We start from the raw sequence: 26964 nt of genomic DNA, 5'->3' as shown, positions 1-26964 counted from the left end.
TTTGGTCAGTGCTTACTGTCACAACTGAGGGCCTGAGCTGACGGGAGGCAGCCTCAGTTGTAGGGGCTGAGATGTACCGGAACCTGGGAGGTTGTATCAGACCCCTGGACATGTAAGTAACATGAAGAAGAACCGCCCGAAGGCGTGACCACGACAACTTGAATAAAAGTCAATGATGTTTATTTATGACAAACTCCATGCATCACAGTAGCAGAAAAAGAAACATAAAAGTCAGCAAAGAATAAATACAGTTCCTGGGAACTACAGGGTGGCAGGAGCCACAGGGCACTGGTAGTGTGAGACAGTTCTTATAATCTTCTAGATGGAAAGTCCTTACCAGGCCCGACTGTAGCAATGGAGATAACCCAGGATTGTACCAGCTGGTGTTCCAGGAAAAGCTGGGCAGCTGAAGATAAAACGGCTGCTGTGGATACTGGCTGGAACCAGACTGTTGTTGGCATGGAGTGGATACTGGCTGGAACCAGTTAAATAATAAATGAACTTGGGAGCGATGAAATATGAGCTGAAGTTAGGAGTTTGAGAGCGGTTAAATTATAATACCGGTGGAGAGTGGTAAACTGTAGAAAGGACACCGGCCCTTTAAGAGAAGCTGTACTCTGCTGGAAGCTGGGCTGGAAGCAGGTAAAGTTGTAGCTGGAAACAGATGAATCCACAATGGATCGGAGAGTCAGGCTACACCGCAGGTGGAATGCTGGTGCGGGTCTCTATGGTGGAAGTCTTGAGACAGGAGCTGGAACCTGGAAGACAATCACAGGAGAGAGACAAACAGGAACTAGGTTTGACAACCAAAGCACTGACGCCTTCCTTGCTCAGGCACAGTGTATTTATACCTGCAGCAAGGAAGGGATTGGCTAGGCAATTATGCAGATTAACAATACTGACAACAGATTGGAGTAAATGATCAGCTGACAGAATCCAAGATGGCTGCGCCCATGCAGACACTTGGAGGGAAGTTTGGTTTGTAATCCATGTGGTAATGAAAACAGTAATGGCGGCGCCGGCCACTGGAGACAGGAGGCGCCAGGCTGACAGAAGCACATCCAACCACGCGGACACAGCGGAGGCCGCGGCTGACGTAATCGCCACTCAGACACTCTGCATGCAGAAGTTCAGGGACGGCGGCGGAGGCCGCGGAAGACGCCATGCCAGGTGTAATATGGCGTTTACTGTGACAGCGTCCCAGAGTGACAGGAGAGGATACAGGAATGTACACATCAGGATAGCAGATGGGATCCGGTCCTGGAGCGCTGAGCCAGCCTTAGGAGGCATCTGATGGGTAAGAAATGGCGTCCAGATACCCGGATCGTGACAGTAAGGAGATTATTGCATAATCATTAGGAAAGTTAATGAGTGCAGTGTCTTATATGAGATATGGGTGTATTCTAGATATGTTTCTTAGATGTCCTATATGTAATTGGGTTTGGAAACAAATGGTCTGTGGGCAAAGAGATCTGGAGAGGACAGGTAGATTTGAGAAGTATCTGCATACAGATGATACTTAAATCCAGGAAAGCTTATAAGTTTGCAAGAGACATGAGGGTAAATTTACTAGAGATCAAATATGAGATATTTGATAATTTTCTGAGATATTCAGCCGAATTTGCAATTCAGAAATTTACTAAAGGCAAAACCGACTTGAAATCACATGTTAAATATGACTTTGGCAATAGATGGCATTAGACCATTGGTCAAAGCATCTGAAAACAAGTATTAAACGTACCTGCCTGTAAGCTGAGGTTTTGTCCGAAGGACTGCATAGATCAATATGATTTGTGCAGGATCTTGTGCATTCTAGTATAAAGGAAGGGTTAGTTTAAAAGGAAAAAAAATGATTGGGATCCCTCTTGAAATCACAACCAGCTCTGGACCTCTGAACCTAGTCTAAACTGCTGGCAAACATGATTCTTAACTGTACAGTCTTGAGAAAAGTAGAGGATCTAGGACTGAGCTTTATGGTATTCCAACTGCAAGAGGTAGCAAAGAGAAGGTGAATTAAGAGAAACAAACACTGAAAGAGCAATTTGTTAAGTAGGATTAGAACCACGATAGGACTGTGTCCTGAAGACCTGGGTATTGTAGTGTTTGTGTGAGAAGAGAATAGACAAAAGTGTCAAATGCAGCAGAGAGATCCAGAAGAATAACTGAGTAACAGCCTTTAGACTTAGCAGTGATCAAATAATTCACTACCTTAATCAGTACAGTCTCTGTGGATGGTTGGGAATGGAAGACGGACTTAAATGGGTCAATTAAGATGTGTGAGTTAAGAAAGGGCATGAGGTGGGTGAAAAAAAGTCCGCAAATACTGTAGCTTGGAGGGGTATGGAAGTTGAGAAATGGGATTGTAATTTAATAGGGATTTAGGAGTCTATTCATAAAGCAGTGAAAGGTGTGGAGAAAGGAGCCAGTGGTGAAGTTGCCCATGGCAACTAATCAGGTGCTATGTATAATTTTATAGAATGCACTTTATAAATGTTACCTCAACACTAATTGGTTGCCATGTGCATCTTCTCCACTGTCAGATGCTTGGCTGCATTGGGAGAGGAATTAGCAGCCGAAAGGAAGAAGAAATAATGCCACTGTATAGGTCATTGGTATGGCATCATCTAGAATACTGTGTTCAATTCTGGAGGCCATATCTGCAAAAGGATATTAATACATTAGAGACTGTACAAAGGAGGGCAACTAAAATGGTGCATGGCCTACATCACAAAACATACCAAAAAAAGACTACAAAATCTCAATATGTATAGTTTGGAGCAGAGAAGGGAAAGGGGGGACATGATAGAAACTTTCAAATATCTCAAGGGTTTTAATAAAGTCCAGGAGGGAAATATTCTCCAAATAAAGAGAAGCAATAGGAAACAAGGGCATGCAGAGAGACTGGAGAGAGGTAGGTTCAGGGGAAATTTGAGGAAAAATTACTTCAAAAAAAGGGTAGTGGACAAGTGGAATAGCCTCCCATCAGAGGTGGTAGAGGCTAAGATAGTAGAGTAATTTAAACATGCATGGGATAGACATAAGGATATCCTTACAAATAAATAAGGATTAAATAAGGTTTAATATAAAAATATGGTAAAAAAAGGGGCAGACTAGATGGGCCAAGTGATTCTTATCTGCTGTCAAATTCTATGTCTATGTCTCACTTCTCCACACTTTTCAGTGCTTCATGAATAGACCCCTTAGGGTCAAAACTATTCTTTCTCTTAATAGAAGTATAATCCCTGCTTGCTTGAACAATGATGGAAAGATAATAGTAGAGATTTCTTTCCTGAACCACAGAAGGTTAACCCCTTTCATCAAATGTAGGAAATTTTCACCCTGCCACAAGCAGGTTTCAGTCTGAGAAAATGCACAACATTGCATCTCAGATTTTATTAGATTTTAGCAGCTGTTGGGCATTGATAATAACTGGTGGGTTTTATATATATGTAATTGTAATTTACGCGTATTAAACATGTTGTTTAGGGCTAGAAGTAGAAATGAGCGGGTTCAAATTTACTCAGTTCTTTACGCCAGAATTATCGGCATTTCTTATTTTCTGGATTTTTCTTATTGGCTAATCAAAACATGTGACGTCCGATAGCCAATAAGGAGATTCGGGTAAATCCGAGTAAAACCGTACCCGCTAATCTCTAGCTAGAAGATTGAGATGAGATTTGAAAATATGTTTGGCAGTGGCTTGAACCTTTCTATTTGACGAAAACTGTCAATCACTGACAGTCTGCTGCCGATGTGCGCCCGTCATCATAGACCCATACTGCACATGCGCAGTACTGGTCTAGAACATGCGTAAAGTACTGAACATTGGTACTTTATGGGATGCACAGCACCTTAAACCACATCCGAATAATGGTCCCTGCTTACAAGCACCATTGTTCCCTACTGATTGTCCAGTCAGTGGCAAACGCAGGATTTGCATGGCGGGGTTTCCAGAACTGGGCGGAGCCAATCACGGGGGTGGGGACTGAGGTGACCCAGTATATGCTGGGTCCGTAAAACTAGTGTGTGTGTGTGTGTGTGTGTGTGTGTGTGTGTATATATATATATATACACATATATCTACACACACATATATATATATATATATATATATATACATACATATACACGGGTGGTCTTCAGTATGCCAGCGGTCGGGCTCCCGGCGACCAGCATACCGGCGCCGGGAGCCTGACCGCCGGCATACTGACACTTATTCTCCCTCGTGGGGGTCCACGACCCCCCTGGAGGGAGAATAGAATAGTGTGGCGCGCGTAGCGTGGCGAGCGCAGCGAGCCCTCAAGGGGCTCATTTGCGCTCGCCACACTGTTGGTAAGCTGGCGGCCGGCCTCCCGGCTCCGGTATGCTGGTCGCCGGGAGGCCGGCCGCCGGGAGATCGTAGTGAACCCATATACACATATACATAGCATATTAAACATGCATACATATATATATATATATATATATATATACACACACACACATACAGTACACATATATATACACATGTATATATATATGTCATGTGTGTGTGTGTGTGTGTGTGTGTGTGTTTATATGTATGTATGTATGTATATACATGTGTATATATGTAGGCACATGGATATATATGTACTATAATTAAAATAAAGTAAACTTTTATTGCACTTGCAAGTGCCACCAGGAAGACAGCAGGCTGCAGAGGATGCTAGACAGTCATTAATAATACTCATGCAGCTAAAAAAAAAAAAATTTTTTTTTTTTTTTTTTTTAGTGGAGGGGGGTTTCTGGGTACTCGGAAACCCCCCCTGGGTGCGCCACTGCCAGTGAGTTATATATGGATGCAGGCTTGTGACATTTTGGGCAATTTTCCATGGGATAACCTATAGAATTATATGGTGTCTAGCTAAACCAACCTAAACAGCAAAGGTCTATTTCTAAAAATGATAACCTTGTTCTCCATTGCATGTTGCATTCATATGTATGATCCCCTCTGTACTGAGCAAAAAGCAAATCATGTGTGTGTCTTGCATTTTGTTTAAAACTAATAAGATATCTTTGAGAACACATGGGATAAGTCAGGAGCACATAGAGCCTTAACAACCTTTCTATAAAGCATTATATATATATCATAATGTATGCACGGATCCATATATAATTCCAGCCTGTATCCTCTTCATATCTTTCCTGACTAATTGATTAAATCATGTTCTCAAACTAGTGTGATGTTTCATTTGGTTATCCTGGAATTAAATGAAGTTTTATTATTGCCATTGCATTGAGGAACAGATGGTCTAGAGAATTCACTGAAAAAAAACTTCAATAAACAATAAAACATCTAAGAAGCAAGAGGCGTTTGTGCAATCAAAGTAAAGGAAATGTCTCCTGCTGTCATGAATGTTAGAACACGTGACCATGCAATATTGCTAAAGGATCTCTAAATCTGCAGTACATGTTGTCTTCAATAAAGCGCACCTGATAACATACCCATATACATATGGAAACTCTCCCATTCATTTAATAGAAAACGGAATGTTTGGCATTGCATTTACTTTTGCCATGCTGGTCAATGCAGATGGCTGTTACTTGTTTTCCAGCATTTCCGACTCATATACATATCTACAATGCTACAGAGGTGCAAACATCTTCAAAATTACAAAGCTACACAGTATTTATACCATGATGTCATAATTTGCATCTCTCTGGTCTATTTGTTTTCTGTATGTGGAAAAGTGCATATTCTATAGATTATAAGCTTGTGAGCAGGGCCTTCCTACCTCTATGTCTGTCTGTTATTACCCAGTTTGGCTTATCACTGTTGATTCCAATTGTAAAGCGCAACGGAATATACTGCGCTATAAAAGAAACTGTAAATAATAATAATAATAATACTGCATTAATGTGTTAATAATACCAGAGTTTGCATACATTGGGCTAGGAATGCACCTTGTACTGAGGGCCTGATTCTGATTTGGGACTAAAGTAAGAAACAGCAAGCACAGTAACTGTGCAGTGTGCACCTGGGCAAAACCATGTTGCACTGCAGGTGGGTCAGATTTAAAATGTGCAGAGAGATTTAGAATGGAGGGCCTAATTCAGACCTGATCGTAGCAGCAAATTTGTTAGCAGATGGGTAAAACCATGTGCACTGCAGGGGGGGGGGGGGGGGTTAGATATAACATGTGCAGAAAGAGTTACTGTAGATTTGGGTGTGGTGTGTTAAAACTGAAATCTAAATTGCAGTGTAAAAATAAATCAGCCAGTGTTTACCCTACACAGAAACAATATAACCCACCCAAATCTCTGCAAATATTATATCTGCCCTCCCCCCTGCAGTGCACATGAGGGGTAATTCAGACCTGATCGTTCGCTAGCATTTTTTGCAGCTCTGCGTCAGGTTAGGACTGCGCATGCATATGCACCGCAATGCGCAGGCGCATCGCACGGGAATAAAGCTGATTGCTGCTCAGCGATTGGTTTGTGCGAAGAATCCATTCGCACGGCCGTTCGCAAGGAGATTGACAGGAAGAAGGTGTTTGTGGGTGGCAACAGACCGTTTTCAGGGAGTGGTTGGAAAAACTCAGGTATTCCCAAGCATTTGACATCAATTCCGGCCCCAAACAGTCATGAGAGGCATGTTCAAACTCAAATCTAAATTGCAGTGTAAGAATAAAGCTGCGTAGTATTTGTGGAGAACATTTATTATTTAATTATTTATTATTCATTTATTATTCATTTATTAACAGTCTCTTATATAGCGCAGTATATTCTGTTGCGCTTTACAATTAGAACAGCAGTAATAGAACAAAACTGGGTAAAACCAGACAGGGAAATAGGCATTGATACACAAGGATAGATGCTACCTATTGCATAATGGTCCACCAGATTGCTAGGTTCTTAATGGGTTTTATGATATGATCACCCAGCAATGTTGGCCAAGGGTCAAGATGGTGTGAGAGTAAAGAAAGACAAAATATGTGAGGATTATGGGGGTCATTACGAGTTGTTCGCTCGTTGCCGATTTTCGCTATACTGCGATTAGTCGCTTACTGCGTATGCGCAAGGTTCGCAGAGCGCATGCGCTTAGTTATTTTACACAAAAGTTAGGTATTTTACTCACGGCATAACAAAGCTTTTTCATCGCTGTGCTGATCGTAGTGTGATTGACAGGAAGTGGGTGTTTCTGGGCGGAAACTGGACGTTTTATGGGAGTGTGCGAAAAGACGCAGGCGTACTAGTTGCAAAACGCAGGAGTGGCTGGAGAAACGGGGGAGTGGTTGGGCAAACGCTGGGTGTGTTTGTGATGTCAAACCAGGAACGAAAAGGACTGAGCTGGTCGCAATGGTAAATCTGGAGCTACTCAGAAACTGCTAAGAAATTTCTATTCGCAATTCTGCTAATCTTTCGTTCGCACTTCTGCTAAGCTAAGAAACACTCCCAGAGGGCGGTGGCTTAGCGTGTACAATGCTGCTAAAAGCAGCTAGCGAGCAAACAACTCAGAATCACCCCCTATGTGTACTGTACAGAGATGATGTAATTAGATAGGGAAGCATTGAAGGTTATGTGGGTGGGTCTGGAATTTGATAGGCTAGTCTGAAGAGGTGACTTTTCAGAGAACGTTTAAAGATTTGGAGACTAGAGGTGAGTCTTATTTTACGTGGGAGGACATTCCACAGAATGGGTGAAGCCCGGGTAAAGTCCTGTAATTTTGAGTGGGTACAAGTAATACGTGTGGATGAGAGATGCAGATCTTGTGTAGAGTGGAGAGGATGGGTTGGGAGATATTTTGAGATGAGTGAAGAGATGTATGTTGGCGCAATTTGGTTAATAGCCTTTAATGTATGTAAAAGTATTTTATATTTAACACGGTAAAATACCGGTAACCAATGGAGGGACTGACAGAGCAGATCTGAAAGATTAGCCTTGCAGCTGCATTCAAAATGGATTGTAGTGGTGAGAGCCTATGTTTGTGAAGACCAGTCAGGAGACTATTACAATAATAAATGCGGGAGATAATGAAAGCATGGATTAGAGATTTTGCTGTGTCTTGTGTAAAATATGGTCGTATTTTGGATATGTTTCTTAGATGTATGTAACATGATTTTGAGACAGATTGAATGTGGGGAACAAAGGACAGTTCAGAGTCAAGAATTACACCTAGGCAGCGAGTTTGTCGGGTAGGGATGATTGTTGAGTTGTCAACAGTTATAGAGATATCAGGTTGGTAACTACTTTTGGACGGTGAAAATATATTTAATTATGTTTTAGAAATATTAAGTTTGAGGTGGTGAGATGTTATCCAAGATGAAATGGCAGAAAGGCATTCAGTGACACGGCCCAATACAGATGGTGACAAATCAGGGAAGGATAGGTAGATTTTAGTATCATCCGCATACAGATGATACCGAAATTCGAAAGAGCTGATTAGTTTGCCAAGAGATGTGGTATAGATAGAGAAAAGCCTGAGCCTTGCGGTACTCCAACTGAGAGAGGTAGCGAAGAGGAGGTGTTAACAGAGAAATGAACACTGAAGGAGTGATTAGATAAGTAGGATATGAACTAAGAAAGGGCTGTGTCCTGAATACCTAGGGATTGTAGTATTTGTATGAGAAGAGAATGGCCAACAGTGTCAAAAGCAGCAGAAAGATCAAAGAGAATAACTAGTGAGTAATGACCTTTAGATTTAGCAGTGAGCAGATCATTCACTACCTTAGTGAGTGCTGTCTCTGTGGAGTGTTGGGCACAAAATCCTGACTGAAGTGGGTCCAGTAAGCTGTGTGAGTAAAGAAAGTGTGTGAGGCGAGTGTAGGCAAGTCTCTCAAGTAGCTTGGAGCGGCATGGGAGCTGAGAGATGGGTTGGTAGTTTGAGAGAGAGTTAGGGTCAGAGTTTTGCTTTTTCAGAATGGGAGTAATCACTGCATGCTTGTACACATGAAGGAAAGATACCAGTAGTCAGAGAGAAATTGCAGATTGTAGTTAAGTTTGGGATGAGCACCACAGAGCTTTACTAATTTGTGAGGGTATAGAATCAAGAGGAGAGGTAGTAGAGTAAGCAGATGAGAAGAGTGCAGATACTTCATCTTCATATGTGGGATCAAATGAAGAGAAGGTGTTAGGGGGTTCAGGAAGGGAATTGAGCAAGTCACTGGCTGTGGAAGAGCATACCATTTCAGTTCGGATCTTATCAATCTTGTCCTTGAAATAGGAAGCAAGATCTTGTGCACCAATAGTGGCTGGTAGGTTGGGTGAGGGAGGGATAAGAAGTGATTTAAATGTATTAAAAAGTCGCTTGGGCTTGAGTATGGTTGAGAGATTGGAAATATGTTTGCTTGGCAATGCAAGAGGGGCACGCGGTCTTATATGTGAGAAAATCACTTGAACTAACGAGATTTATGCCACTGACATTCTACTATACATGAGAGATTTTGTAGGTGTCTTATATATTAAGAGTGCCACGGTTGACATCTTTGTCTATGTGGAGTATGATGGGTAGCTGGAGCCACTTCATCGAGTGCTGTTTCTAGAGTTAAGGTGTGATGCAGCAGTATCAGGAGAGGTGAATGTAGAAATTGGTGAGAGCAGTGGTTGCAGTGAGGTAGATAGTTGTTGAAAATTAATAGCGTTAGTATTTCTGCAGTTTAGAGGAGGCTAGGCAGACTTCAGGGACATTGAGTTAGAACTAATGGAGGAGAGCATGCAGGTGATAAGGTTGTGATTTGAGAGAGGGAAAGGAGTGTTAGTGAGTTCAGAAACAGAGCATAATCTACTGAACACTAGATCAAGGCAGTGGAGTCATTCCATTGGGAGAGGCCAAGAGAGGAGGTTAGAGAAAGTAGTTTGGAGGCATGGGGAGATTGTGGACTGACAATAGAGATATTGAAATTACCCTTAATGATGGTGGAGATATCAGAGGATAAAAAGTGAGGTAGCCAAGCAGAAAAATCTTCCAGGAACTTTTTGGGATGCCCAGGTGGGCGATACATGCAATAGCAGCCAGTATCAACCCTGCATGAAAAATAAATATATGCATTTACACCCCTCTCATTGCAAAATGTATTTCCAGGTACACAATTACTGTACTTGCTCTTTCCTGCTTTATTCTTAAATCAGAATCAGGCCCTGTGTCCATATACAGTGGTGCTGAGAGGGAGTACTAATTACCTGGGCCCTGGCTGCTGGAGGGACCCGGGCCCTCTGCCCCCCCTTGCCAGGTATACCTATACTTAAGGCTGGCACCATCTTCCCAGTGAAATCTTTGGGAAGACGGTACCTACACACTGAAAGCAAAGTCTCTAGCACTGTGCCAGAGTCTATGCTCTCTAGTGCACATGCACCATCTTCCCAAATATCACTGCCTTCCCTCACACCCCATTCTGTTCCCTCCTGCATTAGATTGGCGCCCTCTGTGGAGCACACCAGACCACTGCAATTATTAGGCCATGCCCTCCCATTCATTGTCAGAGCCCACCATGGTTACACCCTTGTCCGTATCTATGTCTGTATACAAACAAGAGAGTATATTTTGGTGTGTATCAATGTTTGGTTTTTAAAATGTTAGATGCACTAAAACTAAAATCAAAAATAAAATATTTTTTTTAAACTGCCATCTGATGTAAGGAATTCTGTCCAAACTGTTTTTTAGAGGTGTGTAGGAAAGACAACAATAGGTAGGAGCCCTGGGCAGAGAGTCCAAGGAATAGGTGGATGAGTGAGCAAGGGTAGTAGATGTGAGACAGGAGGGAAGAGGGCCCTGCTCATAGGAGCTTGCATATTAAAAGGACAGGACAATCAAATGGATGACACAGGAGCTGAGGGCAGGAAGCAAGAATGAGAGAGATGGAGGATGAAAGAGGGTGACATGGTTAAGCGGTGGGCTGGTATGTTTTTAGGAACACGTGGGTTTTCCACACCCATTTAAAGCTATGTAGGTTAGGGGATAGTCTGATACAGCAAGGGAGATTGTTCCAGTAATGGGGGGCCAGCACAGAAAAAATCTTGGATTAACCAGATTGGAAAAATGGCAGCGGTCATTGGCTGACTGGAGTGGGTGGGAGGGAGTATGTAACAAAATTAGGTCACAGATGTAGGGAGCAGTGGAGTTGGATAAGCCTTTCAGAATACATGAGAGTGAGGAGTTTGAAGATGGTTCTGTAGGAAAGGGGGAGTACAGAGTGGAGAGGAGGAAGACCAAAGTGGGAAAGGTCAGTATGGAGAAGGCTGCAGTAGTCAAGACAAGAAATGAACAGTAAGTGGATGATAGTTTTGTTGGCATCCTGGGAGAGGTAGGATCTGATGCGAGTGATGCTGTAGAGCTGGAAGTGACATGATTGGGCAAGAGATTGAATGTGGTGGGTGAAAAAGAGGGAGGAGTTAAGAATGACCCTGAGGCAGCAGACTTGGGGAACAGAGGTGATAATGGTGTTAACAGAGATAGAGAGGATGGGGGGAGAGAGACATTTGATGGAGGGTAGACAATGAATTTAGTTTTGGCCATGTTGAGTTTGAGAAACCACATGGACACCAAGGAGGAGATGATGGAGAGGCAACTAGACACTCAAGAGAGGTGCGAAAAATCAGGAGATAGAGGAGTCAAATATCATCAGCATAGAGGTGATTCTGCAGGCCAAAGGAACTGAGTTCAGAGAGGAGGTGTGAGGGATGAGGACAGAGCCCTGTAGAACGCACATGGGAATGATGGATCGGGTGGAGGTAGAACCAGATGCAGAAACAAAGAAGGAGTGGTTCGTAAGGTAGAAGGTGAACCTGGAGAGTACAGTGTCAAAGAGGTCAGTGGTGTAGAGGCTGCACAGCAGGAAAGAGTGGCCACAGTGACAGAGAGGTACAGGAGGAAGAGCAGGGAGAAGTGCCCCCTGTATTTGGATTAGAGAAGATTGTTGGATACTTTGATCAGGGCAGTTTCAGTGAAGTAGAGGAAGCAAATGCTAGATTGGAGAGGATCAAAGATGGAGTTGTCAGAGAGGTAGCTGATTTTTGTAGGAATAATAGTGAAGAGAGATGTGGCAGTAGTTAGAGAATGAGGTCAAGATAGTTTTTTCTTTTTTTTAGAATGGGTGATGTTTAAAGGAAGAGGGAAGATCACAGAGGAAAGGAATAGCTTGATGAGGTGAGCAAGATCGGAACAGGCAATGAGCAGAGGGTAATATTAGGGAAACACCTGTGGTGGGGAGATAGGGTGGCTGGGAGGACAAGAGGATGGTGTGGTGGGGGTGGCAGAAAGATTTTAGAGGTGAAATAGTAGCAGTAAGGGAGGATGAAAAAGGCGAGGGGGGCCTAAGGAGTGTGTTGACTGTGGAAAAGAGGCTGCAGGTTGGAGGTTGGAAAGGTAATGAGAGATATTCAGAATTGCTTAGCAAGGGAGAGGGTAGAACTGTAGGATGAGAGGATCAACTTAAAGTGGAGAAAGTCTGCCCTGGAGCGAGAATCTCTCCTATATCATTCGCAGGTGCAGATGCATTTTTGGATGAACCGGGTAATTTTGGAGTGCCAGGGTTGGGGTTTGGAGAGGAAAAATTGGACAGAAGAGGAGGAGGCTGCAAAGGTCAGAACAGAGGCAAGGGTGAGGTTGTAGGAGGATGATATCAGGTTGGAGCAGGCCAGCATGGATATTGGGAGAGGAGTGCATCAAGTGAGGTGGTCAGTATAGCTGGATAAAGAGCATCAAGATTGCATTTGGTGACACTAGATTTAGGTGTGGTAAGTGGTGCCGGAGAAGGGGAGAGTATGAAGGAGAGGAGATGGTGGTCAGAGAGTGGGAAGGGAGCGGTGGAGAAGTCAGAGAGAGCATACCGATGGGAGAAGACTAGGTCAACTGAGTGACTGAGGTGATGGATGGGGCATGAGGTCCACCGAGAAAGGTCAATAAAGGAAGAAAGGTTGAGAAGATTGGTGAAAGCCAGGTTAGTGGGGGTGTTAGTTGTGATGTTAATGTCACCCAGGAAGTTGGACAGGAGGTCAGAGGGAAGATAGTGGGGAAGCCTGGCAGCAAAGTTTTCAATGAATAGGCAAGTGGGGCTAGGGGGACTGTAGATTACTGAGACACAGATATGAGAGGGGAAGAACAGATAGATAGAATGTTCTCCAAATGAGGAAAAGGGAGGAGTGGGAAAGTATCAGGCCAGTGCTCTGAAAATATATTTTTTAGTTACTGGGAAATGGATGATCCTGGACCTGAAGACTCTGTAATCAGCAGAGGCAGCTCCCTGAATGGGTTTCAGATGCAGTGGCATTTGACCTGTGCACACTCCACTTTAGATGGTGAACAGTGGAAATGTTTTGTACTGCAGTTACTTCAAAATTTTAGATTAACAGTCACCAGTACCAGCTTGTTTTATTACTGTCAAAGACAATACTTAAACATATCATATGAAATATTATAGTTCATAGCTTGTTTTAGTATAATATAATATCATATTGGCTATAGATAAATTAGCACTTTTACCTGAATAATGAAAATACTTACCTAAACTATTCTTCTGTTTTTCTTCACCCCCGTCTTGGCTAATCTTACACAGGCATCGTCTCATCCTCATACCTTAGCATCTGCTGTTTGGTACAGGTGCTGCCAATTAAGATCCAGTTGTCTCTTCAAACAGCCAGCACCTGTAAGAGGTTCTATTAGAACAGTGGCCCCTCAAGTCCTTGATTTGATCTGGCACTGGTGGGGACCTCTGAGGTTGCCCTGTGCTGGAGTATGGTGTTGGGTTCTCAAGAAATCAAGGATGTTGTTCGCCAGTACTGGTCCTGCATGCAAGCCTCTGCCTCTCTGTCCTCTCTGCACTGACTCGCAGTGCACAAGCCCCATTTGCCCAACCCTTGTTACGCCGCCTTTGTATATGCACAGTGGCAAAATAGATCAATTTTTGCAAATATACAGTATGTTGGGATCCTATTTTTTTTGCAGCTTTGTACATAACCCTCACTGTCAGACAATGACAACAGAGGGGTATATTTACTAAGATTCGTAATTTCCGAAAAAAGGTCAAAGTTCAATCACGAATGACATCGACAGTGTAAAACTGCAACTTTTTGAATGGATTACGACTAATTTACTAAGCTGTCGTATTCGTGTTTTTCTTTGCTTCCGATGTCGATGTCATTCGTGTTTTTTTACCTAATTTAACGGCAGTGATTAGCAAAACACTGCCGTTTTTTTTTACAATCAATCTCGGCCGGATTTGTGTGATCCGTGCTGGGTTTTTTTTTTTTTTTAAGTAAACAATGTAATTTTTTTTTAAAAAATGCGTGGGGTCCCCCCTCCTAAGCATAACCAGCCTCGGGCTCTTTGAGCCGATCCTGGTTGCAGAAATATGTGGAAAAAAATGACAGGGGTTCCCCCATATTTAAGCAACCAGCATCGGGCTCTGCGCCTGGTCCTGGTCCCAAAAATACGGGGGACAAAAAGAGTAGGGGTCCCCCGTATTTTTAAAACCAGCACCGGGCTCCACTAGCTGGACAGATAATGCCACAGCCGGGGGTCACTTTTATACTGCGCCCTGCGGCCGTGGCATCAAAAATCCAACTAGTCACCCCTGGCCGGGGTACCCTGGGGGAGTGAGGACCCCTTCAATCAAGGGGTCCCCCCCCCCAGCCACCCAAGGGCCAGGGGTGAAGCCCGAGGCTGTCCCCCCCCATCCAATGGGCTGCGGATGGGAGGGCTGATAGCCTTTGTTGAAAAATAAAAGATATTGTTTTTAGTAGCAGTACTACAAGTCCCAGCAAGCCTCCCCCGCATGCTGGTACTTGGAGAACCACAAGTACCAGCATGCGGCGGAAAAACTGGCCCGCTGGTACCTGTAGTACTATTACTAAAAAAATACCCAACAAAACACAAGACACACACACCGTGAAAGTATAATTTTATTAAATACATACACACATACATACATACTTACCTTAAGTTCCCACGCAGGTCGGTCCTCTTGTCCAGTAGAATCCAAGGGGTACCTGTTGAAAAAATTATACTCACGAGATCCAGTGGTCCAGGCTCCTCGGCAAATCCAGGGTTAATCCACGTACTTGAATAAACTAAAAAAACGCTGTCACGACCACGAACTGAAAGGTGACCCATGTTTGCACATGGGTCACCTTGCCCCGAATGCCAGAAACCCACTTTGCCTTCTGGATAAGTGGGTTTCTTCAGCCAATCAGGGAGTGCCACGTTGTAGCACTCTCCTGATCGGCTGTGTGCTCCTGTACTGAGTGACAGGCAGCACACGGCAGTGTTACAATGTAGCGCCTATGCGCTACATTGTAACCAATGATGGGAACTTTCTGCCCTGCGGTTGACCTAAAGTGACGTCACCGCTGAGCAGAAAGTTCCCATCATTGGTTACAATGTAGCGCATAGGCGCTACATTGTAACACTGCCGTGTGCTGCCTGTCAGTGAGGACAGGAGCACACAGCTGATCAGGAGAGTGCTACAACGTGCACTCCCTGATTGGCTGAAGAAACCCACTTAGCCAGAAGGCAAAGTGGGTTTCTGGCATTCGGGGCAAGGTGACCCATGTGCAAACATGGGTCACCTTTCAGTTCGTGGTCGTGACAGCGTTTTTTTATTTTATTCAAGTACGTGGATTAACCCTGGATTTGCCGAGGAGCCTGGACCACTGGATCTCGTGAGTATAATTTTTTCAACAGGTACCCCTTGGATTCTACTGGACAAGAGGACCGACCTGCGTGGGAACTTAAGGTAAGTATGTATGTATGTGTGTATGTAATAAAATTATACTTTCACGGTGTGTGTGTCTTGTGTTTTTTTGGGTATTTTTTTAGTAATAGTACTACAGGTACCAGCGGGCCAGTTTTTCCGCCGCATGCTGGTACTTGTGGTTCTCCAAGTACCAGCATGCGGGGGAGGCTTGCTGGGACTTGTAGTACTGCTACTAAAAACAATATCTTTTATTTTTCAACAAAGGCTATCAGCCCTCCCATCCGCAGCCCATTGGATGGGGGGGGACAGCCTCGGGCTTCACCCCTGGCCCTTGGGTGGCTGGGGGGGGGGGGACCCCTTGATTGAAGGGGTCCTCACTCCCCCAGGGTACCCCGGCCAGGGGTGACTAGTTGGATTTTTGATGCCACGGCCGCAGGGCGCAGTATAAAAGTGACCCCCGGCTGTGGCATTATCTGTCCAGCTAGTGGAGCCCGGTGCTGGTTTTAAAAATACGGGGGACCCCTACTCTTTTTGTCCCTCGTATTTTTGGGACCAGGACCAGGCGCAGAGCCCGATGCTGGTTGCTTAAATATGGGGGAACCCCTGTCATTTTTTTCCCCATATTTCTGCAACCAGGATCGGCTCAAAGAGCCCGAGGCTGGTTATGCTTAGGAGGGGGGACCCCACGCAATTTTTTTTAACAACAAAAAACACTTTCCCACCCCTTCCCATTGATATACATGCACGGATCTCATGGATCCCTGCATGCATCTCAAATCACGAATAAAAAAAGCAGGTCTGTTTTTTTTTAGGACTTTTTTGCGAATTGTAATTTTTCACGGCAGTGTTTTGTGTTTTTTTGCTTAGTAAATGACCGAGATTCGTATCTAAACAGGCGTAATTTGACCGATGGTGTATTCATTCGTAATTTTTTACCTGAACTAGCAAAAAATTACGAATGCCCTCATCACTGCCGTGATTAGTGTTTAGTAAATGACCGAGATTGACCGAGATGACACTTTGATGAAAAAACGGCATCTCGGTCAAAATCGGGAGCTTAGTAAATATACCCCAGAGTGTCTGCTCTGGAAGTGATACCTTAATAAACATGTTTTGAATCTTAAAAAGAGATACTACTTGTCATAATTTACCTAGGCAGAATCAGGACTAATTAGGTATTGCTTCAATGGTCAACCCAAGCACAACATTCCTTCATTTCATGAAAACACACCAACCACATACACTATTTGATAAGACAAAGCAATAAAATGATATGTGCACTAATACATAAAATTATCCTCTCATATACTTTCAAAAATGCATTGAGTAACTTACACATTTTAATAACAAATTCAAAATATTTAAATGCATTAACTGCTTTTCAACCATAAAACCCAACAGTTAGACATAATAAAAGCTTTCTGTTATTGGCCTATTGTCAGCAAAGCAGTTAAATATCACAAGTTTAGAATTTGTGTTTGCATATCTCAGTTATTAGCATTGTGTGGGTGGCTTTGCTGATTATTCATTGTGGTGAAATGTTAATGTTTATAATTCAAATTATCTTACTCACAAGTAAGCATGTCACCAATTCTTCAAGATGCTGAATTTCTTTCCATCATTTAAATTAGCATTATGTAGCTTAACATAGTTTAAACTTACTGTAGGAATAATTTCTAAAACAGAAAAAGCAGTACTTTTTTGCGAATTGTAATTTTTCACGGCAGTGTTTTGTGTTTTTTTGCTTAGTAAATGACCGAGATTCGTATCTAAACAGGCGTAATTTGACCGATGGTGTATTCATTCGTAATTTTTTACCTGAACTAGCAAAAAATTACGAATGCCCTCATCACTGCCGTGATTAGTGTTTAGTAAATGACCGAGATTGACCGAGATGACACTTTGATGAAAAAACGGCATCTCGGTCAAAATCGGGAGCTTAGTAAATATACCCCAGAGTGTCTGCTCTGGAAGTGATACCTTAATAAACATGTTTTGAATCTTAAAAAGAGATACTACTTGTCATAATTTACCTAGGCAGAATCAGGACTAATTAGGTATTGCTTCAATGGTCAACCCAAGCACAACATTCCTTCATTTCATGAAAACACACCAACCACATACACTATTTGATAAGACAAAGCAATAAAATGATATGTGCACTAATACATAAAATTATCCTCTCATATACTTTCAAAAATGCATTGAGTAACTTACACATTTTAATAACAAATTCAAAATATTTAAATGCATTAACTGCTTTTCAACCATAAAACCCAACAGTTAGACATAATAAAAGCTTTCTGTTATTGGCCTATTGTCAGCAAAGCAGTTAAATATCACAAGTTTAGAATTTGTGTTTGCATATCTCAGTTATTAGCATTGTGTGGGTGGCTTTGCTGATTATTCATTGTGGTGAAATGTTAATGTTTATAATTCAAATTATCTTACTCACAAGTAAGCATGTCACCAATTCTTCAAGATGCTGAATTTCTTTCCATCATTTAAATTAGCATTATGTAGCTTAACATAGTTTAAACTTACTGTAGGAATAATTTCTAAAACAGAAAAAGCAGTACTTTGCGAAACTCATTTGTGCAGTGTCACATTGTTACATGAATGATTTTGCACACTGTAAAAGAGATTTTGCATCTGCTGTTTGAACATTTTAGAGGTTTAGATGCTGCTTAATGTACAGTTTGTACTCCGAGCAATTTACTAATAACCAAACTGCCTATCAAAGTGCATGTTTTAAAACTACAATGCTTAAATCCCCAGTCTAGATTTTTATACATGAAGGTATATAAACCATTCCATGTGTTCAGTCGCCTAGTGGTTTATGACTTTGTCTAGGCATAACAAAACGTATCATGCACCTTAAACCACCGCAATCTTAAACCTAAAATAAAACACAGAGACAAGATTAACATAAAAGGGGACAGATTTTATTAACACTTGCCTGGCATGATCGTACAGGTTGAGTATCCCATATCCAAAATGCTTGTGACCAGAAGGATTTTGGATATCGGATTTTTCTGTATTTTGGAATAATTTCATACCATAATGCGATATCATGGCAATGGGACCCAGGTCTAAGCACAGAATGCATTTATGATTCATATACACCTTATACACACAGCCTGAAGGTAATTCTAGCCAATAGTTTTAACAACTTTGTGCATTAAACAAAGTTTGTGTACATACACGCAATTCATTTATGTTTCATATACACCTTATATAGACAGCCTGAAGGCCATTTAATACAATATTTTTAATAACTTTGTGTATTAAACAAAATTTGTGTACATTGTGCTATCAGAAAACAAAGGTTTCACTATCTCATTCTCACTCAAAAAATTCTGTATTTCTGAATATTCCGTATTTCTGAATATTTGGATATGGGATACTCAACCTGTATTAGATGCAGCCATACCAGGCTGGGCTGGGCTTCCCTGACATGGTCGCCTCTGATGTGACCAATCAGAAATGCTTACTATTTGCAATGAAGTACATATTCAATAACCAATCCTCTGCTAAGAAATAATATTCACCATTTTACTGTCTTCTGATTTGGCTTTGAATCTGCATTTTTATATTTTTAAAATAGCTAAAATCATGTATTTGGGTCTGTTTTTATTCCTACAGTATTATTAACCTCAATAACATTAATTTCCAGTCAATTTTGACCACCTCACAGCTCAAAATATTGTTTTCACCAACAGTGGCCACAGACTGCTGTGAGCTGGCTGGTTACTAAGTGACAGAGCAACGGCACAAATGCGCGGACGTTTATAGCACCTCAATAAAACATTGCCATACAACAGTGGCAAAAAACAAAAAGGGCGTAAGATGGAATTGTCCTTGGGTCCACCCACTCTTATGTTGGATATTAAAAAGGTCATGTACAGTTAAACAAACCAAGCACTTCAGTGAGAGGGACAGATACTTTTGTGACTGAAGTTCTTGGTTTGTTTGGGCCCCTACAAAACTAGCTGCCAATGGGCTGAATGCAGCTAGCAGTGTTGTTTTGTTAATATTTTCTCTAGAGTGGCAAGATGTCTTTGTCATTATCATCTTCACTCTCAACAGTGTTAACATCATCATCACACAATATTATTTCATTCCTGCTGGAATCCAGCATTACAGAAGTCTCTGTACTTTGACATAATTGGTGGGAAAGGTCTTCATTATGGAATTTGTAGTTAATTTTTTTGACCATCATCTTTTCCACCTTTTGAAAAGTAGCCTCCTAAACCGATCACTCACAAGGTTCCCAACTGTGCTGAAAACTCTTCGGAGTATACACTGGAGGTTGGGCAGCTTAAGTAAACTTTAGTGAGCTTATACAAGGGTCTCTAAATTGCCTTTTTCCCTCCCAGTAGTCAATGAGACCATCTGACATGCTCATTAGTACACTGTCATTAAAATAATAATCCATTTTCATTTGGATGGTTACTATATCAGATTAAGCCACAGTAGAGGTTTCACTAATGTTGGGCAATTCTTTGAGAAATCATCAGATGTCAAAATGATGTGTCACTCTGGTGCACTGAGTGGGACTCTGGAAAAAGGTTACTTTTTCTGGCAGCAGCCGCAGCACTGGTACATGGTTGCTGCTTCTGCTCTTCTATCAACTAATTGTGATCCTTATCGACTCACAGCACTTATATTTTTCATGTAGTAGCATGGCTTGCCCCTAAACACACACAAGTTTTATAAATCCCCTTACTTTTTCCTGTTTTTTTTTTTAACAAATGACAACAACATCATCACAGTGTGACTCTCACAACACATATTATTAATGCAGTGGCATGGTACCCAATGAGCATTATTGTAACACATTGCCACTGCCTCGCCATAACACAAACACATTTTATTTTTAATTTTAATTTTTTATATATTTTTTAAACACTGTTGTGAGTCACTGCACTTAAAGTAATTGTGGCACACACCAAAACCTTTTGGAGGCACCAGTGTGCACCAAAATAAGGGTTACTGCCACCCTATCTTTCTGTTAGGAATTCTGGGCTGCAGTCTGGGCATATGATATGATACTTAGGACATCTAGTGAAATGAGCAGTGCATCCAAGTATCATGTGTGAGACACATGATACTTGGATGCACTGCTCATTTTACTAGATGGTTGAATGAATCAGAGTTTTTCCTGTGAACCTTTCTTACGATTGTGATGTCCTAAGTATCATATGCCTTTTGTAGACACAATCAGGCAACAATACTCACCTTTTCAACCGCATGAGGCCTGTTTGATGGAAAATATTGTCCAGGAAATTGCCTTAGGAACACATTTTTGATGAAGATACACCCCTGATGAAGTCTATCTGATTAAACGCATTGGATATTCTATTATGCTTTGATGTAACCTCCAACATGTATCATTGGAAGGATGATCTCACGAAAGAAGCAATCCTTTCATCTATGAGAAATCCAACCTCCATGTTATGTGAGGAGGCTGTCATCTGGTAATGCATCTAAGGATATAAGGACATAATTGATATTTTATCAATGTTTTAATAAAAAATCTGTGTATTGGAAACTCACTGTTTATTTTATACTCTCTGTAAGATATATTTAAAGAGATACTAACATAAGATGGGTCAGGAGTATACCTCCCCTAGGGGGCCAATTTCACTATTGTTGTGTTTGATATATATATACTAGGTGATTCATCATGCCCTATGGGTACTCTTCACACCATTGTAAGGGGCTACACCCCCTTAACCCTTGCAAACTCTTGTGGCGTGCAATATTTTTATTATATGGAGTATTACCTCCAATCATAATTGTGTGAGTGGTTAAATATTGCACGGACAAAGGACGTGTGATGGTTAAGGGGTTGAAGACCCTTGCAATGGCATGAACAGTGCATGCAGGGCCTGATGAATCACTTAGTAGGTGCTGTGGTTGGGGGAGTGGTGGGTGCAGGGGTGCTGTGGGTGGGGGAGGGGCTGGTGAAGTGGTTCCATGGGTGGGGGAGGGTGTGTGGGTACAATGGGTAGGGTCCAGAGCCACCGCAGGTTGGGAAGAAGCAGTTACAGCGGTGCAGCGGGTGGTGGAGTGGCAGGTGCAGGGGTGCTGCAATACGGGGAGGGGGACCGCAGCCACCGCGGGTGCTGAAGGGGGATGTTGGGGGTGCCGCGGATGGTGCCCGGAGGTACTGCAAGTGGGGGAGGGGCAGGTAATGCTTCTTCACCTGGAAGCAGCTAAGCTGCTGTCCTCCCTTTGGCAGTGGCTCTCCCAAAGACTCGCACAGAAGGCAAGCAGCAAGTCACTATTGTTAGCGCCAGTGTCACAACGCGTCGCATTACAGGGAAGAAGATGCACTCAATAAACTATAGCTCCTAGCAGCCCTAAGGGCCAGAATGCTTTGGTGCTAAGGGCTGATGGGAGCTGTCGTTTATTTAGTGTGTCTAATTCCCTGTAATGTGGCATGTTGGGACACCGGTGCTAACAATAGTGACTGGCTGGCAGAACTGACTGACTTGCTGAATCAATGTAAAAGGTGAGACTGCTGTGCAGTGTCAGTGACACTGCACACCCACTGAACTGCACAGCACTGTCACCTTTTACATTGATTCAGCGTCCAAACATTACCCTCCGTGATATCACCCACTCTATCCATTACATTTGCCATCTCTGGTCTTCCAGGCCAGCAACCCAGGTGCTGTGTTGTGGAGTCAGGGCCTCTGGGGATCTGGGCACAGCTGTGGCGGGGAGGCACTTCTGTGACATCATGCGCATAGGAGGCTTCAGGGCTCTGAGAGTATGCGGAGCAGGGAGGGCTATCATACACATCTATGCCAGTGGCCGCAGCAGCTTTTGTTCCACCTGTGCTGCGGCTAGGGAGTGGGATTGTTGACGCCGGAGGGGGCAGGCGGACTGGCAGCAAGACATAGGATGCTGCAGTAAAAGGATTTTTTTTATCCCTATCGACAGCGCAGAACCTTGCTGCAGATGCAGAGACATACCCTCCAACAGTAAAAAAAAATTATGGTCTGTACCAATTTTTGGCTCTCCAAACTTCCATTGAAAGTATAGGAAAAGGGGCGTGGCCACATAACTGTACCCGTGGCCATGTCCCCTTTTAGAATTTGTACCGATTTTTATGTTTAAATTGTTGGATGGTATGTTGCTGCAGATGCAGTGAGCCTATTTTGGGGTGTGGACCTGGAGCTACAGCTCCATCATCCCCATTGTTAATCCTGCTCTGTGAACATACAGCAGCCAAAGGGCAGAGCCTCCCATTAGATGTAACCTGTGTTGGAGGGCGTTTCTCACCCAATCAGCTGTGGACTGGGTGTGATAGACCTGCCACTAACCCAATGAGAGCTCCTATCCACGCCCAGCGTTAGACACACAGGCACAGAGTCACAGATCTGAGCTATTATATAGGATATATATATATATATAAAATTATACTATATACAGATGTGTCCTCCTACTTTGTTACTACAGTAACATTAAATCGTACCTCTAGACGCTCCAAGTCATGAGCAAATTTACTAATGCTGGGCGTCTTTTTGTACAGTTTCCCCCTGAAAATGTGTCTTATTTGCAAATATATGCAAATAAGACACACAAGCAGACTCTGGTTATTAAAATGATAAGTGGCATGCATTTGAAAATGCAGACACAGCCGTAGATGCACAGAGAATATAGGCATGCTGCATATCATTTTAATCTGCAGAGACTGCTTGTGCATCCTATTCCCATAGTGATATGATTAAGATGGACTCTGCAAAAAAAGAGGCCCAACAATAGCAGAATTGCACAGGACTTGTCAGCTCATTCATGCCAGGCAGCTAGATGTATGAGGACATATCTGTATTTACTGTAACATCTGCAAAACTTAACATAGAAATTTGTCATAGATATTTCTATATCTTGTAAGTTTATTTTTCATGCACTCACTTTAGATTTTAGTTTTAATGAACATTAGATGTCCCCAAGCAATACCTGTTTTTTTGTTTCTTGCTCTTTCCTCCACTCTCACTTCATCATTTCCCCACTCTTTTTCTCTTCCTCTTACTCCGTCTCTCTTCCCCTTCATCTTACCTATTTTTCTTATCAGCATTTGATTTGGTATGCAGCTCTTATATCGACATTCAGATTGAGGATCTAGTCTGAATGACGACATCCAGAATGTCCTTAGTTGATTTGAGGGTTTAGGTTAAGCTGTGGTTAGGGTTAAGCTGTGGTAAGGTTAGGGTAAGTTTAGGGCTACAAATACCTGAATGCTCTGTCAATATGATGACAGTCAACATTGTGAATGTCAACACTTTGTACCACACCACTTTATTTTATTATATAGATTATCCTTAGCATTATCCTTTTTCTTTTCATCAATACTTTTGTACTTTTTGGGACTTCCTCACCTTTTCTCCTCTACAGAGTGGTTTCTCTTACTGTACAGTAGTGTATCCTTGTTTGCTTTTTTCCTTTCTTCTATACTGTATACAGTATATTTTTGATTGGGGATTCAGGGAGGGATTGAGGGACTTCGAAGAGGACGGCTTCCTGCCATTGGTAAGCAGTGTTAGTTTTGTCGACTACATTTTTGACTAAAAGTATTCATCAACTACAGTTTACTGTAAAGTCTAAAATTAGACTAAAATGAAAACAGAGATCCACTGACTAATTTTTAACTAAAACAAAGAAAAAAGGTAACTAAGACTAAAACCAAATTTAAAATCCTTGTCAAATTAACACTGGAAGTAAGGTTTTATAGTTTTAAAGAACAAATATGTGCTCTAGATATTTGCAGAAAATAAACATGACCTGCTGTGAAGGAAATAGGATTGTGATTTGCACTCGTTTGTTCTAACAAACTCAAGGCATTCATTTGTATATGATATATGGGAATACTATGGTAAGTCAGGCTCAGTATGTAACACATTCTCAGCCTACTGAGCCTAGATTACTAAACACATACTGTAGTTAAAGGTATGCAAACTTCTCAAGGGAATTTCAGAGAAAAGTTTTTCAGCAAAATCCACAACAGTATCATTAAACTGTTTGCAAAAGTTCTGACTAAAACATTGACTAAAATTAGACTAAAATGAAAACTGAGATCCACTGACTAAATATTGACTAAAACAAAGTAAAAGAAAAAGACTAAAATGTGACTTCAAAGCAACTACAATTCTAAGTAAATTACTAAGACTAAACTATATTGAAAATCCTTGTCAAAATTAACACTGTTGGCAAGGTCCCCCCTCACCTAAGGCCTACTATAATTTTGCACTGGTAGTAATGGAAGTCTTGGTACAGACTTTATTATTATATAGTATCATAGTTATTGAGGCTGAAAAAAGACAAAATGTAGTTCAACCTTTTTTTATACTTCTTACACTATTTTAACTATGTCCCATTTTGACATATGTTCTTTCTGGCTCTGGGCGCACCACCAAACTGGACAGAGATTTGATAATTTAAATATATCTTAATTGTCCGAATCTTGGTTCACTTATTTGTCTTCATTTTTCGATACCGAGACCAGTGCCGGGTCGTCCCTTTCTTTTCACCAACTAATTTAACTATACTAACCCAGATAAAGTTAAGTTAATAAGCCTAACTAACACTATAAATCATGCTTTTTTTAATGCATTCACTTTAAATGCTATAGCCTTCGATATTTCTTTCAGTAAGAAATTTTTCAAATCCATTTTTGAAAATATTGATTGGCTCCACCATTACTACCTTTTCGGGCAACGAATTCCAAATCCTTACTACCCTTACTGTGAAGAACCCTTTCCTTTGTTGGGTATGAAATTTTCTCTGCTCTAACCTCAGATGGTGTCCATGTGTCCTGTGTAGAGTTTTTCAATAAACAAATTTTCTGTTTGATCCTTGTATTGTCCTTTTATAGATTTGTAAATATTAATAATGTCTCCTCTTTGCCGCCTATTTTCTAGTGTGAACATATCTAACCTAGTAAGCCTTTCCTTATAATCCAGTGTCTCCAACCACTTAATCAGTGAGGTTGCTCGCCTCCTTTTCGAGTTCCAATTGTTGAATTGCATTTTATGAAAATTTATATATTCTGGTATTAAATTAAAACAAGTACTGGAGTAATTATAAGAAAGTACACAGAGATATACAGTATTAGTCTTAGTATAAGTACTTGCATAGGCAGTGACCTCTAACTTCATAAAATTAGAATTTAGAGGTTAGATATTTTGGACTGTTTCAAATGATAAACAAATTGTACATTTCACAGGTAAAGCAACACTTTGCAATAATATCATTTTACTATCATTTGTTTTTTCTCCTCTTTAAATGGTGGTAATGCAGCTTAGTTTCGGCTATTGTAAAGCTTGGTCTACTTTGTCTAACTTACTTACAGTAAATGTAATACATACTGGGAAACACCCGACAGGTCATCGCCTGCTTGTATAAATTCCCTGGGTGCACATATAAGTAATTTGATTATTCAGACAGAAAACTGAAAAAAAAAAAAAATCTTACAATAATATCACACCTTCTAAAGTATATTATAATCATCAGACGTAAAATTAAATTTGCCCACTTTGAAGCCAAATTGGTTTTTCTTGTCCTTGACTAGTTCACTTAAGCTATTCAAGACCAAACCCATATCCACAATATTGAACTGCATAGTTTCCTCATGAATAATATTTTTATTCCTTACATTTCCCAAGCAAGATGTGCCTAGCTTTGCAATAGCAGCAAATGTGTCAGTTTTACCTCGCTGGTACAGATACTGTATGCTTAGATACACATAAATCAGCCAGAGCATGAAAGTGCATATACTGTAGTGTAAGGTATGCTTGTATTTGAATGTAGAGTACAATATAGGCAATATTTTTTAATTATGAGTGCCTGCAATAATGGAAGTATCCTTGCATCATGTTCCTCATGAAAACAGTAATGTTACATTAACAGATTTACCATACTATCTTTTCAACCACTTAAATGATAATTTTGTTTCCCAAAAAATGCTCAGAAATTGTCGTTTTTTTAATGAGTGAATTAGGTGAAGAACATGTATTTAAACTAGAGATGTGCGGCGGGCACTTTTCGTGTTTTGCGTTTAGGTTTTGGTTCTAATTCCACTTTTGTGTTTTGGTTTTGGGTTGGTTTGCCAAAACCACCCTTTTGTGTTTTGGTTTTGATTTTGGATCTGGATGATTTTTGAAAAAAACATAAAAAAAACTGTTAAAATTACAGAATTTGGGTGTAATTTTGATCCTACGGTATTATTAACTTCAAAAACATTCATTTCCATTCCTTTCCAGTCTATTCTGAACACCTCACAATATTGTTTTTAGGCCTAAAA

The sequence above is a fragment of the Pseudophryne corroboree genome, chromosome 1 (assembly GCF_028390025.1).
Source record: "Pseudophryne corroboree isolate aPseCor3 chromosome 1, aPseCor3.hap2, whole genome shotgun sequence".
NCBI classification, from domain to species: domain Eukaryota; kingdom Metazoa; phylum Chordata; class Amphibia; order Anura; family Myobatrachidae; genus Pseudophryne; species Pseudophryne corroboree.
This window is presented reverse-complemented; position numbering follows the sequence as displayed.